Genomic DNA, 6000 nt, shown 5'->3' with positions numbered 1-6000 from the left:
TTAGAAATCAAAGCGTTTCGCAAAACTGAGCTTCCAGGTTTTTGCCAATAATTTGACTCACGAAGTGTAAACTTATATACTTGGTTAATTTTGTCTTTTTTTCATTGCATGCATTTCAATTATACATTATAAGACACTTGAGTATGATAATATGCACGTATACCTATCAGTATCTTTATCTTGTGATGATTTGTAATTATCCAATATAGTTGTGAAAATATTCAGGCTACTCGGTGTCCAGTTAAAATGTGCGCCTTTAGGTTTTGCAAATTTTCTGGACACCCTCTATGTTTTAGTAACTATTAAAAATTAATTCTGCATAGAAGTAGAAACAGCCCATAATAATCTAGTTATGGTTTAATGCAAGGTAAGTAGAAAGCTAAAATCGATTTAGTATATCCAAACACCAATAAACAGCAGGCTAAAAAAACTGATAAAATATGAAAACAACTTCCACTCGACGGTGTGTATTTAACATAAGTTGAAATATACCTAGTTAACCGTGTGTGACGCATGTCGCAAGCAAACTTCGATGGTTTTAGAATGTGAGACTTGCAGATCATTCGCCCCAGTTGAATGTAATGTTGCCTGACGCTTTGGACGCCTGGCACACGACCACCGCGTATGGTAGTTGTTGAGACTTGGGCAGATGTCGCCTTTGTTTAAGGGGACTGTAATTAAGGCTGAGGAGACATAAGTTTGAAGAACCGTGACCTATTTTCCTTTTGATCAACTGTCAGTGGAGGTGCAGGGGGTCTCTCCTGGACGGGGCCTCTTCTAAGCACTTTCAGCTGTCACGAGAAAAAATAAATGAGCAAATCTGGAAGTTTCCTTCCACTTGCCTTGAATTCTTGAACTTTGAGTTTGGCGTAATTTATATAATCTTAATGTTTGGCTATAACTTAAGGCATAGTTAATGGTTAAAAAAAGTCTATCAAATAAATACATTAACAGTTGATACTTATAATGAGTTAACTTATTGAGGTCGTGTTAAACCAGAACCGATTTTCTTTTAAAGAGGTCTGCTTTGTTGGCGCACAGCTTGGTAAAGAACTCAGAAACTATTTGATCATCAATTGTCTTTAAATATTTTTTACTGTAATAATTATTCGACATCGATATACAAGTTGTCGCATTAGTCTAGTAGATCTTTGGCATCGCGTTTGTAGTTTAATAAGTCTCAAATTGTCTTTAACAAGTTTCAGGATCGGATTAGTGATTTACCGGAATTCACAAATTATCTAAACTATTAGTCATATTATTCAGGAATTCGGGTCTTATAAAGGTATAACTTTAGCCTACGCCACACTATGTCCAAAACATATCTACAACTCCAAGAGAAAACAACCCAACAAAGAAATGATCTAATCAAACCGGTTTCATCCCTTTGCATTGCTAGTGAATTGTACAGTGCTTTTACAGGCTTTTCCATGCTGTGTTTATTTAAGTCTAGAGAGGCCCAAATCATAGCGGGTCGATTGGAAACGGGCCTTTTCTCTTTCCTTTTTTTCATTTTGATCTTTTCCCGTGCCATCTGGTATGTAAGTGCAGCGGTATTGATCAGAATCATTGTGCAGCGGACCCCATGCTAATCTATACCGTTACTGGCAATCAGTTTGGGGTTTACGCTGCATCTGCCCTTGCGCAAAAGCGTCCATGGCTTGTTTTCCTTGTATTTTGCGGTAAGTGTATGTCACTTAGACATTATATGCCTGTCGCATCTTACGGAAAAGAATTTTTGCATGGCAGCATTCCACAGAGACAGCATTTGCATTAGCCTGCGTGCGGTTTAATCGCTCTTCAAATTTGACAGTCGTGATTCTACAGTTTCAAGTTTCATAGGCCTAGATAGCACAAGCAGCCACGGCGGGAGTAAATCTTTTCGGGGGAAATGCAAGGGCTGCAAATTGAAACATTTTGGATGAAAATTATTTTCTGCAATATAGTGGCTTGGAGTGACCTATAGTGGTTTGTTCGGCGAAACTGTCTGTAGATTCAACTATCTGTGGATTATGAACAAGTTACACTGAAATTAAATAGAATCTAGGAGTGCAATCTTTATGTTTTCCAGTTAGGAGTATACCGCGTATTATATATTACATATTCTCATATATACATATGCAATACTAACGTAAGAGTCCATTGTACTTTGTGAGTGGAATGTATGTGTATACCATTAATTTAATAATTTTTTAATTTGCTACCTACATGTTTGTAGGTCTAATTATCTTCTATTTTGTCTGTATATTTGTAATTTTTCAGTTTTTATTTTGTGGGTACTTTTTCATTAGTGCTATAATTATAGTTGTGTTTGTTAATTCTTTTTCTGACTTAAAAAAATAGTATGTTTTGAACATTGACTGGTCTAAGTCATTTAACACGTTACATTATTTAGATTATTATTAGCAGCAAACAACATAAACAAACAACAGCAACATTAACCCCAATGATGATAATAATAATAATAACAACAATAACAACAGCAATAATAATAATAATAATAATAATAATAATCCAATCAAAACGCTTAACCTGGCCAGGGTCGGGAGCGGGGGGGGAGGGTCTTGGATAACAACCGCCGATGCCATGTAGATAAATTTGGGGGAGCGCGCGCAAAAAAACTAACGCGTTTTTATCAACATTCTTTTCTTTGCTCGCTCCAGGCATGATTAAAGTGTCTGTTTTTTTGTTTTATTTTCCTCACTTTCGCTTGCGCAATGATTAACTTGAACTGTGGGTGAAATTCTTTACATTTAAAATTCAAAAGATAAAAGCGGAGTTTTCCATTCCTCATATCTGAAAATCTATTGTAACGTGATCATTTTTAATCACTTTCCAAATTAAGTTCATAATAGAGGTTAAAAGGACCTTTGTTAGGCTTAAAACTGCCGTTTGAAAAGACAACTGCTTATACAACAAAAAAATTGTAATGCGCCAACACATTGTTACCTGAATGTAGCCAAAACCGCATGAAGTGAAATCTCTTTTCAGCTGATAGGCTAATACAATCATGTTGTCATTAATTGCGTTTAGTGAAATTGTAAAATATGTCTAAAATACTTCATTTCTATATGGCTTTTTCGGCTGCTTTTTGTATAAATGGGAATTGCTGTTTACTAGTGAAGATACACAAGTGCGGCACCACGGAAAAACTTACTTGCAAGTTGTGCAACCAGTATAAATTTACAGGGAATATGAACTACGTGTGGTAGGTAGCAAGTGCGAAACCATAGAAAGATAAACTCTCATCAATACGCAGTGATTATATAATGCCTCCGGGCATGTCAGTCTTTGATCATATCATTTGATTTAATTATTGACAAGTGGTAACCCATGCCAAATCAACACAAGTCTGTCAAAGGTTTGAGAATCCACGATAATAGACTTCTCCCTACTTGACTGTTTTGCAGTTGTTTTTCTAGTTAATTACATGATATAATAAAATTCTATTTGTTCTGACGGCTTTATTCGTAAATTTTTGGCAGGTTAGCAAAGTTTCAGGAGAAATAATCTGACTGATGTTGTCTAATAGCAACAGGACAGAACAGAACACAAGAAGTGACTTCAAGTTATACCCTGTGCGATTGGAAAAGCCAAGTATTAACTTATAGTATATTGTCAGCTATCCGAGACGCTCGGCTGTATTAACGTACGGAAACAGAAGATGTTTGGAAGTAACTAGAAAGAACTGAAATATATGATAATTTCCTTTCTTATATATATATATATTTCTTTCTTTCTTATATATCTCGTTTCTATTATTTATTTTCAAAGTCACAGCTATATCCTGATGTTGGTTTTTGCATTACATTACAAGGTTCATATTTCACAAAAATAGAAGAGAAATGAAAACGATAAATAAATTAATTATTGATTTATAACGAGAGAGTTATTTTCAGTTAGCATCTGAAGCTATAATCAACATGGTTATTCCCGTTATTACTGTTATTACTGTTAGGGTCTCAACAGAAAAACGACAGAATTATTTTACTTTACGTGGGTTTTGGAAACAGCATGCACGTGATCTTATACTTGAGCAACACAGATATTGAAATCGCGAAGGAAATCTAAGCTTAACAAAGTATTATGGTCACCCCTTTTAGGTTTGTGCAGGCGGAGGTAATCCTTCTTCGAATCACTTGCCGTCTTACCTCCCTTAATTTTCATTTGTTGCTCTTTTCATATTATTTTTATTTATATTCTTATTCTTGTATTTTTATATTCTTTTACTCTTGTAAACTCTTTCTTCCTAGCTGTCTGGAGCTGCGTTAACACGCAAATTTCCCCAATGTGGGATCAATAAAGTACTATCCTATCCTATCCTATCCTATCCTATCATATCCTATCCTATCCTTTTTGAAATATAGTGTGATCATTTATTAAAATAAAAAACAAACGTAAACTTTGGGCCTACTACAGCTATGTAATACCTATGATTACCTCATATTCAGTTGTGTTATGTAGGTCTATGGGATTTGTTATAAGGTAATATTTTTTCTGTACGGCATTTCTGAAGCTAGTTCTTCAGTAGCATTTAACACAAACACACAAATAGGCATACATATCTGCTTGCTAAATAAATACAGTATTCAGACTGGGCGAGGAAGTTCATTTTATTATTTGACGAATATTACAATGGCTAATACAGCTGATCTAGGTAATTTTGACCGTGGTGTGGTTGTTGGTTTTATTCGAGGTGGTTACAGCATCTCCCAAACAGCCCCCCCCCATTGGGAGTTCACAGAATCTGTTCTGGTGAACAACAACAACAGCACCCAGTCAATGGAATTTCTGCACCTTGAGGCAAGCTCAAAACCTCCCAGGCGTACCTAATAAAGTGACCACTGAGCGTATGTTCAGAATAACTGTATTATATATATAAAATACGAGGCACACGTTTGCTCTACAGCAGTCCTTCTCAAATAGTGGGGGGGGGGGGGGCTCATAGCGATGCCGGGGGGGGGGGGGGGGGGGGGGGTGCGTGTGACCCTGGGGAACGTCCTTTTATTTATTTTTTTATTTATTTATTTATTATTATTTATTGACTATAATTTTATTTTTCAGTTTCAAATGGTCAAAAAATGTTTTCAGTTTAAATAAGGATTGATTTTTTTTTATTTCAGGCAAATTGATGCACTTTAAGTCTTTTCTGTTACAGACTAAAAAACAATGTTAAAGTTATTCTTTGTTGGAAGTTGATCTATATTTCTTTTTTTGTTTGTTTTCTTTAATGTTAATAAGGATACAATGTTATGCAGAGGTGTACTTATAACAATTTTATAGACAAATGATACTATTTACAGTGGTGGCGGAGAGTTTGGGGGGTGCCAAAATGTTTGCTTCTTCCTAGTGGGGGCGTAACAGGGAATAATTGAGAAGCACTGCTCTACAGTGACAGAATGGCTCATTTGAACCTTTTTAGCTGAGGTCAGAGGTCATGCAGGCCACTGCTTAATGTTACATCGGCACTGACAAGAAACAGCCACTGTGCTCATTTACCTTCCCTCGTTTCGTTATTATTGACATGCGCACGCAAAAATGTATTAATGCTAAATGTGGTGTTGTTTTTTTATCCCATATAGTATTTGTATATTTAGTTCTCATAAAATAGAAGATGAATACCTTCACACAGTGTGTATGTGTGTGTTGTGCCTTTGCACTGCAGCTCTTGAATACTCTCTTTGGGATCATGTAGTTGTGTGGTCAATGGATCTATCAGTGGGCGTATGTTATAAGGAGGCCTAGATATTTGTCAACACTGCAAAACCCGTGAAGCTCAACACTTTCAGATAATGGTAAGGCGATATTCAAAACAAATTTAATGATTTTATATGTTGATTCATGTCTTTCTATGGAAATCTGATCATTTCCGTTCCTCAAATTATGAAGCAACATTATTCTGATGAAAAAACATCTGCAGAGAACAAAATGTCCAGCATAAACACTGCATTTTTCATTTACATACTGAGAGTTGTTTTGTTCAAGGTGCCTGTAGTACTG

Source organism: Brienomyrus brachyistius, chromosome 2, assembly GCF_023856365.1.
Source record: "Brienomyrus brachyistius isolate T26 chromosome 2, BBRACH_0.4, whole genome shotgun sequence".
Taxonomy (NCBI): Eukaryota; Metazoa; Chordata; class Actinopteri; order Osteoglossiformes; family Mormyridae; genus Brienomyrus; species Brienomyrus brachyistius.
Note: the sequence above shows the minus strand (reverse complement) of the source record.